This window comes from Callospermophilus lateralis, chromosome 4 (genome assembly GCF_048772815.1).
Source record: "Callospermophilus lateralis isolate mCalLat2 chromosome 4, mCalLat2.hap1, whole genome shotgun sequence".
In the NCBI taxonomy this organism is placed as follows: Eukaryota; Metazoa; Chordata; class Mammalia; order Rodentia; family Sciuridae; genus Callospermophilus; species Callospermophilus lateralis.
The window spans coordinates 132,784,169-132,798,212 of NC_135308.1; the positions used below are offsets into that span (position 1 = coordinate 132,784,169).

A 14,044-nucleotide genomic window follows, 5' to 3' on the forward strand; every position below is an offset into this window, starting at 1 on the left:
TTGATGGGGTGATTAATTAAGTTCACTAATATTTTATTGAGGAATTTTTCATCAATGCTAATCACAGATACTGGTCTTAGTTTTCTTGTGATGGTTCTGTTTGGCTGTTTCCACTTGATGTTGTCCTCATAAAATGTGATTTGAAGTATTCCCTACAGCTGTCTAGCTCTACCCATTTTTTTGTTTTGTTTTGTTTTAACACCAGGGATAGAAACCAACAGTGCTTAATTACCACTGAGCTACATACCCAGCCCTTTTCATATTTTTCATATTTTATATGAGACAGGATCTCACTAAGTTGCTCAAGGCCTTGCTAATTTGCTGAGACTGCTTTTGAACTTGTGATCCTCCTGCTTCAGCCTCCAGAGCTGCTGGGATTATAGACATGTGCCACTGTGCCTGTTTTTTTTTTTTTTTTTTTTTTGTGTGTGTGTGTGTGTGTTTTGGACTCAAGATTGATCCCAGGGTTGCTTTACCACTGAACTACATTCCCAGTCCTTTTTAAAATTTTTATTTTGAGACAGGGTCTTGCTAAATTGCTAAGGCTTGCTTCAAACTTGTGATTCTTCTGTCTCACCCTCTTGAATTGCTGGGATTGCAGGTATGCACCATCACCTCCAGCATAGATCTATTCTTTTAAAGAGTGTGAGAAGTGGTGAGAATAATTCCTCTTTGAAGTTTTGGTAAAATTAAGCAATAAAATAATATATTCTTGGCCTTGTCTGCACTAAAAAGCATTTAATGTTCTCTGAAGTGCCTTTCAAGCCTAGCTTTTTCTTGTTAATTTTCTACCTAATTGATCCATCCCTTGTTGAAAGTAGAGAATTTCAATCTGCACAATACTCTTATTGCTATATATTTCTCTATTTCCGTAAATATTTTCATTATATATTTAGGTGCTCTGATGTTGGGTGCATACGTATTTACAATTATTATGGCCTCTTCATGAATTGACTGCTCCATTATTAAATAATGGCCTTCTTTATCTCTTTCTGAGGCCAGAGGATTGAAAGTTTAAGACTAGCCACTGCAATTTAGTGAGGCCCTAAGTGACTTAATGAGACTATGTCTCAAAAAGTAAAAAGGGCTGGAAATGTAGCTAAGTGGCAAACTACCACAAATAATAATAATAATTATTATTATTTTAGAAATCTATTTTATGTAAGTATAGCTATTCATGCTCTTTTGTTACTATTTGCATGGAATATCTTCTGTCCCTTCACTATCAGCATGCATGTTTCTTTTGGCTTAAAACCTGTCTGTTGTGGGTCAGCTTATTGGATGTTGTTTTGTTTTAATCCATTTAGGAGCTGTTTAGTTTTTGATTAGAGAGTTTAAACCATTCATATTCAAAGTTATTTTTTATGAATAAGAATTTCTTCTGACTTCCTGGGGGTTGGTTTGTAGATCTTTTGTTCCTTTGTTTTTCTGCTTTTTCTTGTCTTTGTGATTTTTCTGCAGTGGTGATTTTTTATTTCTTTCTCTTCTTTGTAGTTTTTGTGGTTATTATGGGGTTTACATTATACTTCTTATAATCATAGTAGTCTATGTTGAACTGATAAACAATTAACTTTGGTTGTGTACAAATACTCTATCCTTTTACATCCTTTCACTATAATTTATATTAGTCACAATTTACATCTTTTATATTGTGAATTCTTTATCAACTTATTGTAGCTATTATTATGCTTGACCATTTTGATTTTAAACCTTCATGCTAGAGATTTTTAAAAATTTACACACCATCAGCATAGTAACAGTATTCTGAATTTGACTATATATATACACACACATATATATATCTTTTCATGATACTAATGCTCCATTTGTTTTCAGTGGAAACCTTCTCTTATAAGGGAAATCTAAGGTTGTAAATTCTCTAAGTTTTTGCTTGTTGGGAAAGATTCCATTTATCTTTCATCTTTTTAAAAAATATTTATATTCATGTATTTGTATTTTTTTAAACTCATATATAATCATGGGAATTCTCTTTTCTTCCATATTTTTTATTAGTGCATTATAGTTGTACATATGATGCAATATGTTGTTACATATGCATATATGCACACAATACAACAATATGGTTCCCCAGCATTTCATCCCTTCACTCCCCACCTCCCACACCTTGGTGTTTTTCTTGTACTAATTTCTTTTCTCTTTAATCTTTTAAGGACAGCTTTTCTAGATTTAGCACTGATGTCTGGAATTTTTTTTTTCTGTGAGGATTTTTAACACATAATCTTATTCTCTCCTGGTCTACACAGTTTATTCTCAGAAATTTTATGATAGTCTAAACAAATCCCCTTGTATGTTATTTGACACAATTCTTTCACCACTTTTAAAATTATCTTTGCCTTTACTTTGGACATTTTGATTATAATGTGACTTGGGAGTAGGATAACATGGCAGCTCAGGTAATGGTGGGCCCCTTCTACTCTGCTGGGCTGAATTATGGGTCTCCCAGAGGCTGCAGTCAAGGCCATTCTCCTGGAATTAAGCTCTAATTTAGGAGAGTGAGTAACTTGGTTTGCGTGTGACTTCTCAACTTGGGCCTGCGCTCCTGATAATGAGGGGGAAAGATAGAAAAAGGAACTATGTGGGCTCAAGTGCTATGGTTGCAGTTACTACATTGGGCTAAAACTCTGGTTACATGGGACTAGGGCACTGGGTTGGCTAGGGTGCTGGGGGAAAGGGTGCACATGTTCCACTGGACGTAGGCTCCAAGCAACAAAGGGCAGGACATAACAACAACTGAGATAGGATAGATGGAGTGACTCCTAAATAACTGGTTTTCAGGGGATAGGAACCTTAATCATCTTGACCGGAGAATGGCGCACTACTGAGTGTACAATTGCACACTGCAGCAATGGCTGAGCCTCAGGGATGAAGGCATGAAGCAACTATTAGCCCCTAGAGCAAGATGAACTCTAGCAGTTGCTCTGGTCTCAGGGTGCTGAAGCACTGTAGCAGCTTGGGTCATTGAGAGTGAAGTATGTTATGGGCTCGTTTTCTAGAGTGGTAGATTCTTGTGAATTCCAGGCAGCTTCCTAAACTGGGCTCAGAATCTTTGAGGATTGCAGGATTTTCCAGTAGCAAATACTACAAGTATCAATGGCGGTGATAAGCACCATTGGTGGCCTCCTGCTTAACTTTTCTTCATGGGAGACATCCTTCCTGGTTCTAAATGTATGCCAGCTTTGGAGATGGAGTGGTGGAGGCAAGGTGTTTCACTCCTGTCTCTATGTAGCCATTCTCAGTTCTTGCATTTCACAGGATTTCCACCATTTTCTTGCTATACTCCAGTACTCTTTTGTAGTTGCTGTTGTTGAAATGTAGTTGTTTATTCATAACTTAATCTTTCTTAGTTGGGGAGGGATGAGTGTTAGGGGTCTCTATTTGGCTGTCTTTCTTATGTCATTTTTGTGTGTGTGTGTGTGTGTGTGTGTGTGTGTGTGTGTGTATGTGTGGTGCTGGGGATTGAACCCAGGACCTCACACATGTTAGGCAATCACTCCACCATGAAATTCTTCCCCAGTCACTATTACTAAAAATGAGTTTGGAGACTATAGAAAAGTTGATCTCCATCAAGAAATAAATTCTATTAGATTTTTGCAAATTTTGATCAGTCTGAGATTGAAGCTAAAATTTTTAATTATAAATTATTGATCCTAAAATTGATCATTATAGACAGATTTTTAGAAATTTATGAACTGGATGCCCATGAATTCACAATATTTTGCTTATAATTATCATTTTCAAGTTTAATACTAAGGTTCATTGACTAATGCCCATAAAAGTAACTTTAACTTTGATATTTGTTATAAGTCATATCTTAGTAAACAACATATATAAACCATTTTGTTTGCCTTGGGTTGGAAAAAGGTGTCAGGTCATGTGGAATGCAAGGGAATAAGAGGTATTCATAATTACAGAATTGTAGCCAGAAGCAGCCCTCTAATAGCAGCCAATTCAATGTGAAGTGAAAAGATAGACCTTTTATTTCCATGACAAGAAAGATGATTGGATGTTGTTTTGGCAGTGAGCTATTAGTGAGTGAAGATTACTAACTATCAAGGAGTAAGTGTCTGCTCAGTTTTATTCTTTGATTCCTGATTGATACATATTTTTTTTCAGATCATATCTTATCTCATGATCCAGACAAAAGTAAATTCTACAGACACCATATGTTTTGGTGAGATTAGAAGACCTTAACACCATCTGACAAAGTTGGGATTGGATACAACCTAAGGGAGGAAGATACTCTATGAGTTAAGAGATCCGTATATGTGCAGCAACTAATACATAGTCTTTATCACAAGCAATTGTTTTCAAACAAGTGAGCACTGCAGTTCCAATATGCTATCCCAAAGATCTGTTTTGTCTATTTGTAGTATCAATTTTCTTCACCTAGGTCCTCTAAGTAGCAGTCTGAAATAGGGATTAAAGTACTGATAGTTATCTGGGAAGTAGAAGCCCAGAGTACTGCCTGGGAGGAGTAAGGAAAGTAAACACCTTGAAGGGAGGTTGCTGTGCATTACCTCTAAGCTACTGGTTCACAATATTGTGGAATGAGACAGACAGGCTGCTAGCTATGTATATATGTTTGCAGTCAGAACTTCAGAATGCAAGGAAAACTTCAACTAGAAGCCATCAGTAGAGTAAATACCCTCTCATTTCCTGCTGGCCAACACTTATCCCCTCCCTCTCCCACAGAGAAAGTTACTGCCATGCCTGGTTGAATCAGAAATCCAAACATAAAACTCATTATGTGATGTTTTATTCAAATTCAATGTGCTTTGTATGAGAAGGAGGCAACTGAGGGAATCTGAGAATAGGCTATGTGTCCTGATACAACATCATAAACAAATTGAATTATCTGGATGCCCCTAGGTCCTAGGGACATTTGATAGTTTTACTTGCATGTGTGTATACACATAAAACAAAGGGTAAGCATGACATTTTGAGTTCTTGTTTTGATATTCAGTTTCTGGACACCAGGGAAAACAGGCAATAGAGTCGGTGAAAACAGGAACTCTAGAATCATACAGATTTGAGTATCATATTCACATAAGCCTCTGAATCTTCCTATATATAATGAAGAAATTATACCCAAGCAATAAAGTCTTGGGAAGGATTAGCATTGTGTCTTATTCATAGAAATGTTGGATTATTTTTAAAGGAAGGATTCTAATTCCACTTTGACCAAGGGTCCTTTAATTTATTTCCAGACTCAATTCTTCCAAATTATGCTACTTAAAAGAATATCAAAAACTTACATTTGTCCAATCACGAGCCAAAATACATTTTGAAGTAGGTACTTAGTGTTATATTTGTCAATCCATAGATTCTAATTTGTACAGAGTCACTTATGAGAGACTTTCTTTCCTCTCTCCAGTACATTTTGTAAAGTACTGTTGGCTCTTTACTAATAACCACAGAAATAATTTCTTTCTGCTAACTTGATTCTCTTTCTCAGAAAAGCAAAAGGAAATTTTTTTAATTTCTGCTCCTTTTGTCAAGGAATAGACCCTTTAGAGACTAAAAATGGAAAGGCAGTGTCCGACAGTGCAGCATCAATACGCTTGTGGGGCACCAACTTAAATGTGCTCAGGGCAGCAGAAGGTCAGAAATGTCACTGTTGAAGTATATTAAACTTGATAGTCTTTGGGCCACCCTGAGAAGACCAGGTAAAATCAAAGTATTAATCAATTAATATTTTAATAACAGTGTCTATAGCAAGGCCTCCAACTAAATACTCCAGGTACAAGCCAGGGAGCCTAGGTGAATGAAGCTGACAAGAAACATTTTTTTCCTCTGTTCAGAGAAAATAGCAATGTAATAACAGATGGCAATTGATCCTCAGTGAAAGGAATCGAGCATCTACTATAGAACTGGCCAGTGTGACCTTCTTAGCAGGAAAAATGGAAAAAAGTGTCTTTCTACAAGAAAAAGTCCCTAGAGTTGCCAGATGTTCATATTTTTCAAAATAACGCAGAAAAAAAAACAACAACAACCAGAATCCCCTTTTTTATATGAGATACTTACAGTAGAACTAGCTCTAAGAATTAATGACAGATTTGATAAAAAGCCCCAAATGGCTCTACAACTGTGTAGACTAAGTGGAATCATCTGTGGTTCATTTCTGGTCAGTAGATAGTGTTTTCTTATAGTTAATTTTACATGGTTTACCTCATCATTTTGAATAGATTTACTGAGGAATAAGTGAAACAAAAGTTGGACATATTTAAAGAATGTAACGATATATTTTTGCATATGCATGCACCTGTAAAACCATCCCCACACACAAAATAATGAACATCCCCTATCACTACTAAAAGTTTCTCCTTGCACCTTTCCGATACCTCCCTCTTGTATTGCCTTTCCCTGACATTTCTCTCTCCAGAGGACCATTTGTCTATTTTTGACTTTTATGATAATATTTTCTTATTATCCTTTAAGAACCTATTGTATCTGTTGTATGTCACACTATTTATTTCCAATATTGGTAGAATGCATCTTCTCTTTTTGTTTCCTACTCAGTTTGGATAGAGGTTTACCAATTTTACCTGTACTTCAAAGAAACAGAGTTTAGCTTCACTGATTTTCTCTTTAATTGATTTCTGCTCTTTATTATTTCCTTTTGCCACTGACTTTGAGCATAATATTCTTTTCTTTTTTTAAAAAATATTTATTTTTTAGTTGTAGTTGGACACAATACCTTTATTTCTTTATTTTTATGTGGTGCCAAGGATTGAACCCAGGGCCTTGCATGTGCTAGGAAAATGCTCTACTGCTGAGCCACAACCCCAGCCCATAATTTGCTTTTCTTTTTCTAGTATTTATTTGACGGTACAGGATGAGGTAGTTGATCTTTGATTTCTTTCCTTTTTTTCTAATATAAAAGTTTAGTATTTTACATAAAATAATACTTTATCAACATCCTACAAATTTTGGTATCTTCAATGTTTATTCAATACAAACATGAAAACACAAGATACCAAAATTTGTATCTTCATGTTTATTCAATACAAACATGAAAACATGGTTATCTTCATGTTTATTCAATACAAACATGAAAACACAAGATACCAAAGTTTGTATCTTCTTTAACCATGGGTTATTTAAAATGTGTTATTCATTTTCCAAATACTTAAGGATTTTCTAGATGTCATTCTGTTACTGATTTCTGATATAACATTTAATTTAATTCTAGTGAGAAAACATTTGTATTTCTTTTTTATATCAGGGATTAAACCCAGGGCTGCTTAACCACATCCCACATCCTCAGCCCTTATAACTTTTGGTTTGAGATAGAATCTTGCCAGGTTTCTCAGAGCCTTGATAAGTTGCTGAGTCTGTTTTTAAAGTTGTGACTCTCCTGCCTCAGCCTCCGGAGCTTCTGGGATTACAGGCAGGCTCCACCATGCCTGACAAACATTTGTACTTTTTAAATTATTTTAAGTTTTGAGACCTCTTTTGTAAGCCAGAGTGCTTTATATTGTTAAAAATACTCTTTGCATTTGAAAAAAAAAGTGTGTGTGTGTGTGTGTGTGTGTGTGTGTGTGTTGTGCATGCTCTAAACACATACTGGCATTTAGTGGTGGAGGATTCTATAAATATTAGTGATATCAAGTTAGTCAATAATGCTGTTCAAATTTGAAATGTTTTTACAGGATTTTTTTTTCTATAATTTATTGACATCTAGTGAACTCTTCAATTATTATTCTGGATTTGTCTGTTTCTCCCTGAAGTTTTATTTTTTCACTACTGCTTTGAATTTCTTATATTGAATGCATAAACATTTAGTGATTGCAATGGTTTTTAATGTTTCTTTGAAAACTCATACTAAAACTTAATTGCCATTTTGTGATATTGGGAAGTAGGACATTTAAGAAAGGCTCAGTGATTAAGATTTTTTCCCTTGGTCTATATATATTTAGGCCTCTATCATGGGATTGGGTTAATTATGGAAGGAGTGGGTTCTTATAAAACTAAGTTTGTGAGTGTTTCCTCAGATTTCTCTGGCTCCCATCACTCCTCACATGCATGTTCTTTGGCCCTGTGATGCCATCTTCCATGTTATAATGAATCAGAAAGGCTCTCACCAGATGCTAGTACCTTAATCTTGGACTTCCCAGTATCCAAAACTATGAGAAATCATTTATTTTTAAAATAAATTACCCATCATGTGCTATTCTATTAGAGCAGCATGAAACAGACCAAGACAGTATTATGAATTGTTTTTTTACTACTATGAAATGAGTGTCCCAGGTAATTTTCACTCTAGTCTACATGACTCCTATAGAGTCTTACACTAAGACTCTACCATATTTGTATCATATTATGTCTTTGTCCATCTGTATTAACATCTATATATTAGAAAAAAATTAGAAAATATGGATGAATTAAAAAATAAAATGATCTTAATCATTCTGAATTAAAATAACAGTATGAATCTTTCAAATCAGACAAAACAGAAATAATTTGCCACTGAAATATTAAATGAAATAAGCTATATGTTTTATTTTCTAATCTAATTTCCTCTACACATTATATCAGATATAATTTTTCATGACACTAAATATTCTGTCTTTTTGCATGCTATTATATGTAACGTAATATTTTGCATTAGAAATATCATTGAGTATCATTTAACATTTTTGTTGTTGAGTTTGTATGCAGCTTTTTGTGCTTAGTGTGTACTTTTATTTTGGATAAAAATTTTATATAATTTTTAATTCAATTTTTGAGGGAATTATAGTTTGCATGTAGTTGTAAGCCATCATATCAAGAATTATCTTGTAAACTTTATTCAGTGTACCCCAATGGTAACATTGTATAAAAAAACCACAAAATCTGGATCTTGACACTGATAGAATCAAGGCCAGAACCAATCCAAATTATCACAAAAATTTCCTCCCTTCTGAACACATCCTCTTCCCTCTTTTCTGCGTGCCCATGTCTTGTACTTAAACTTTGGTAACCATCAATCTGAATTCTGTTCCCATAATTTTGTCACTTCAAGACTGTTATATAAATGGAATTATACCATATGTAAGTTTTGGGGCATTGCAATTTTTCATTCAGGATAATTCTCTAGAAATTCATACAACTTCTTATGTATATTAATAGTTTATTCCTTTTTATCTGAGTAGTATTTCATGGTATTGAATGTATGACAGTCTGCTTAATAATTTATCTCTTCAAGATGCTGAGCTATAACTAGTTTGGGGCAATAATGAATAAAGCTGACACGAACTTTCAATTTTATTCTCTGCGATAAATGCCCAGGAATGCAATTTATGGGTCAGGTCATATGGTAGTTGCTTCATTAAGAAATTTTCCAAATGTTTTCAAGGGTGATTGTACAGTGTTACATTTTCACTAGCAATGTATGAGTAATCCAGTTTGTCATTTTATTTTATTTTTTGAGTACTGGGGATTGAACTCAGAAGCACTCAACCACTGAGCCACATTCCCAGTCCTATTTTGTATTTTATTTAAAGACAGGGTCTCACTGAGTTGCTTAGCGCCTCCGTAAATTGCTGAGGCTGGCTTTGAACTTGTGACCTCCTGCCTTAGCCTACTGAGCCACTGGGATTACAGGTGTATGCCACCATGCCCAGCCCAGCTTATCATTTTATATATAACATTTGAGATATGTGTTGGGATTTCTTATTGTGGTTTAATTTGCAATTTTCTAATGGTTAACAATGTTAAATATATTTTAAATATCTTTCCCCCCCCCAACATTTGTATTATTGTGTTTTATTAGGACTTCAAGAATCAGGCTCTCTACCTGACAAGTAGAAAAACAGAAAAGTTTACTACCTTTAAAAGGCAAACAAATATTTACTCAGGAAAGGGGCTCCTAAGGCTAGAATAAACCCAAGAGGTCAGCTGCAGCACAATGTTGTCTGCAGCATCACTACAACAATAAAAATTAACTGTGTTCCCCTTATCCTGAGATTTGAGACTGGCATTTCTCTTAAGAGCTGGGGCTGCAGCATAGAGGCCTTTCTCACTCCCCACTACTAGCCCAGTCCTGGAAGCAGAAGCAGGTACTTGCTGTTTTCTACACTGTTGCAGGGTGGGGCTTGGGCAGTCAGGATGAAGTTCTGGATCAAGTCTGGTTGTCTATTGCCCTCATACTTCACTGTTCCACAGATCATAACAGGGACTGTGGTCTGGCTCTGATGTGGCTTCATCATGAAGGTGCTGGCAGTCTACCATGTTGATTTGGAGCTCACTGGAAGGCAGCATTTCCAAAAACCCAATCAAGAATTCTTGTCATGAACAGAATCTCCATTTCATACCAGTGTGGCTGTAACCATGCACAGGTGGTACAGGGACAGTGCTGCTTATCCATGGTGGTAGAGAGACACTGACAGACTCCTCAGGGGCTCTGCAGGCTTAATCCATGTAGGTCTTGAAATGCATGGATGCCAACTCAGGGTCTGTGAAAGGAGGCCTCTGCCAGGGTGTCCCCTCTCACTTGGTTCCAGGGTCTGTGTGGTAATCCTTTGGGCTTCGTGTACATCTTTGACTTCAGTACACTTTCTTTAGTGAAACTCATCATTTCTTTGCTCTCTTATTTGTAGTTCAAATTGAATTTCTCTACTGATATGGAACATCTTTTCATTTGCTTATGTGCCTCCTTCATGAGATGTTTATTTAGTTCTTTTTCCCATTTTAAAATCAGCTTATTTGTATTGGTTTCAAGGTTTTTTCCCTATTTTGGATAACAGTGCTTTATCAGAAATGTCTTTTGAAGATTTGTTTCTAGATTTCCTCTTATGTCATATTCTAGGAATTTTGTGGTTTTGTATTTTATAGCCAGGTCTGGGATAACTTTTAAATGAAAATTACAAAGAGTGTGAGGTCTGGTCTGCTTTCACTTTTTTTTTTTTTTTTTTTTTTTGCATATGACAAATGGCCAGTGCCATTTGTTAAAAAGACCATTTTCAATAGATTGTACTTTCTTTACTCCTTTGTCAAAGATCAGCTGGCTATACTTACATGAATCCAATTGGATTCTAATTAGAATCTAATCCAATCTAATCTCTATCCTCTTCCATTGATCTATTTGTCTATTTTGCCCACACCATGGTCTTTGATAACTATAGCTTTTTCATCAGTCTTGAAATTTAGTGATGTCTTTCCTCTCTTGTTCTTTTTCAATATTATGTTGGCTGTTCTTGATTTTTATCTCTTTGTATGAATCTTCAATCAGTTTGTTGTTATCCATAAGTTGGGATTTTGATTGAGATTGCTTTTATCTATAGATCAGGTTGGGAAAAATTAATGTTGTTAAGATCTTGAAATTTCTTATTCATGAACACACAATATATCTCCATTTACTTAGTTCCTTATTGATTTTTTTCAGATCAGAGTTTTCTACATTTTTTCCCTCATACATGCTTCATTTAAAGCTAAGTATTTCATTCTGAGGTATGCTTATGTAAATGATATTGTGTTTTTAATTACAAATTCTACTTGTTCATTGCTGGTATACAAGGACATAATTGACTTTTTTGTATTAACTGTGCATCTTGCAACCTTGGTATAATTGATTTTTAGTTACAAGAATATTTTGTTGTGGTGGTTGATTGCTTCATGTTTTTATATAGACAATTCAGTCATCTGCAAATAGAGTTTTGTTTCTTCCTTTCCTATCGGTATACCATTTATTTAGTTACCTTATTGCATTAACTAGAACTTGTGATACAATGTTGAAAAACAGTGGTGAGCAGACACATTCTTGTCTTATTTCTGATCTTACTGAGACTCTTCTCGTTTCTGATCATTAAGTGTGATGTTAGCTATAGATATTGTCTTTTTTTTAAAGTTCAAGTTGACATTTTTTAAATTCTTGGTATGACAAATGATTTTTGAATCAGAACACAGATACTGTTTTCTGATTAAGAATCTTTGGGTATCTGAATCTTATTTGAATCTTCCATTTTAATTCTTTTTCTGATTTTACTCAAGCCAGCAAGTGGTGAGCTTTACTTCATTATTGAAGTGAAAATTCCCTGCTTGGGTTCAGTAAACACCAAAGAGGGTGGTTTCTTATGATAGTTGGGTAGGAGGGGGAACTCTAGCTCTCCTCTGGGCCTCCACCCTGACTGGGAGGTACAGTTGCTCCTTTCTTGCTAGTATTTACGGGAAGCACTTTGTGGAAAGGCTTGTTACTATACAGAAGAGATGAAAGTCTGGCATTCTCTTAGGCTTCTCCGATACCACCTTGGCAGTGGTGAGGTGTTGGAATGCCTCATTACATCCTGATAGCTGACAAGTCTGACTTCTTAGCCTGAGCTGGAGTTTATTGATATGTGACTATACATCCACCCCCCATCACTTGTAATGCTTGGATGGAATAGAATAGTTATTGCCTCAGCATTTTCTGACCTGCTAGCCTGCCTCTGGTCTATCAGAGGCTTTTGTTTTGGCTCTCTCTCTCTCTCTCTCTCTCTCTCTCTCTCTCTCTCTCAGTGTTGTTTGATATTCACTTTCTTTAAAATCACTGTTTCCTACACTTAGTCTGTTCTTTTACATGATTTTTAGGAAGGGTAAATCCAGTTCTTGATATTACAAATTGGTCAGAAGCATAAACCCTCATTTATTTTATTCTTTCTTATTAATATTTATTTTTTAGTTGCAGTGGACACAATACCTTTATTTTATTTATTTATTTTTATGTGATGCTTAGGATTGAACCAAGGGCCTCATATGTGCTAGGTAAGCGCTCTACTGCTGAGCCACAGTCCAACCCCTCATTTATTTTTAAAATAAATAACTTTCTTCATAAATGTTCATTCTGTGGATTACTGACTTCTGCTCCAAGTTTGTGATATATGAAGCAAAAAGAAAACCAAGGTGCTCACCACCATGTCATTCCTTGGGTCCCAAGTTCCCTAACCAGTCTGCCTTCTCTTTCCTACCTTTCAGAATCTTCTTATATTTGTTTTATTTGTAATGTTGAGAGGTTTTGGTTATGCTTAGCAGAAAAAGTGGGGAAAATCACTTCTCCATCTTTCTGGAAGAAGAATTTTTTTTTTCTATTCTTAAGCCCTTTCTCTGTCACATAGTTGAGTTACCAGGAAAATTATTTGATTTCTTTGGGTCTTGCTTCTAAGATTTATTAGGTAGAACCAGAGTAGTGCTTTCACTGTGACCAATTAATGTTTTTCCTACTACTGAGATGAGATCTGAGTACTCTACCCAATGTTGTACAGAATAGAGGGTTTTCATTCTGGATCGGGACAGGCGCTTTCCTAGTCTTCTGTGTACTTTGAGTAATATTTCCTCTAATGCTTTCGGGTAGCTCTTTCCTGGATTTGAGTAATTTCCTCACACACGTGTGGTTTGGTACATTGCTGAACATCACAGTGGTCTTGCTACAAGTCTCTGGAATTCTTATTCTGTGTAGCTTTTGCCTCACCAGTATTTTGCCCTGTGGATTCTAGCCACTTTAGTGTCCTGGCTCTCAGCTTCACTTCCTGAATTAAGGGAGATAATAGAACTCCATCTGGATTTCTTCTTCTGGCATCCTGTCCTGGACAGTATCTGAAGTCAGTAAGCAGGTGCAATTGTGGGATTCACCTCATTTACTTCCTGCCTCTGAGCAATCACGGTCCTATGTTGCTTGGTATCCAACATCTTGGAAATCAGTTCCCTTCACTTTAATTGTATGTAGTTTTCAGAAATTGGATTTTTAGTCAAACATAAATGTGAAAATCTGCCCTTCCCTTTACTAAGTTTTCTTGAATGATTTATTCAATATTTTTAGCCATAATTCTTAGTTGTTAAATCTATAAAAGACGATAGTGGTAACCTTTTAAAATAATGTGATGTAAACATTAAATGAGATCTTTTAGCACAGCTCCTAGAATGTTGGGAATGTTAAATTAGTGATTCTTATTGTTAAGCATTGCTTTGGAGTTTGAATTATAGATAATAAAAGAGACAGATATTCTGTATTATTTTTATCACAACACCTGGAGCAGGTAGTGGCTGATAGGTTTGGTATTGTTCACTAGGA

The 14,044-nt window shown here is 35.5% G+C and overlaps 1 pseudogene; it reads right to left on the minus strand.

Moving 5' to 3' along the window:
• Positions 1–10,021: 10,021 nt before the first annotated feature.
• LOC143398533 (NTF2-related export protein 1-like) lies at positions 10,022–13,662 on the minus strand (annotated as a pseudogene).
• Positions 13,663–14,044: the final 382 nt, after the last annotated feature.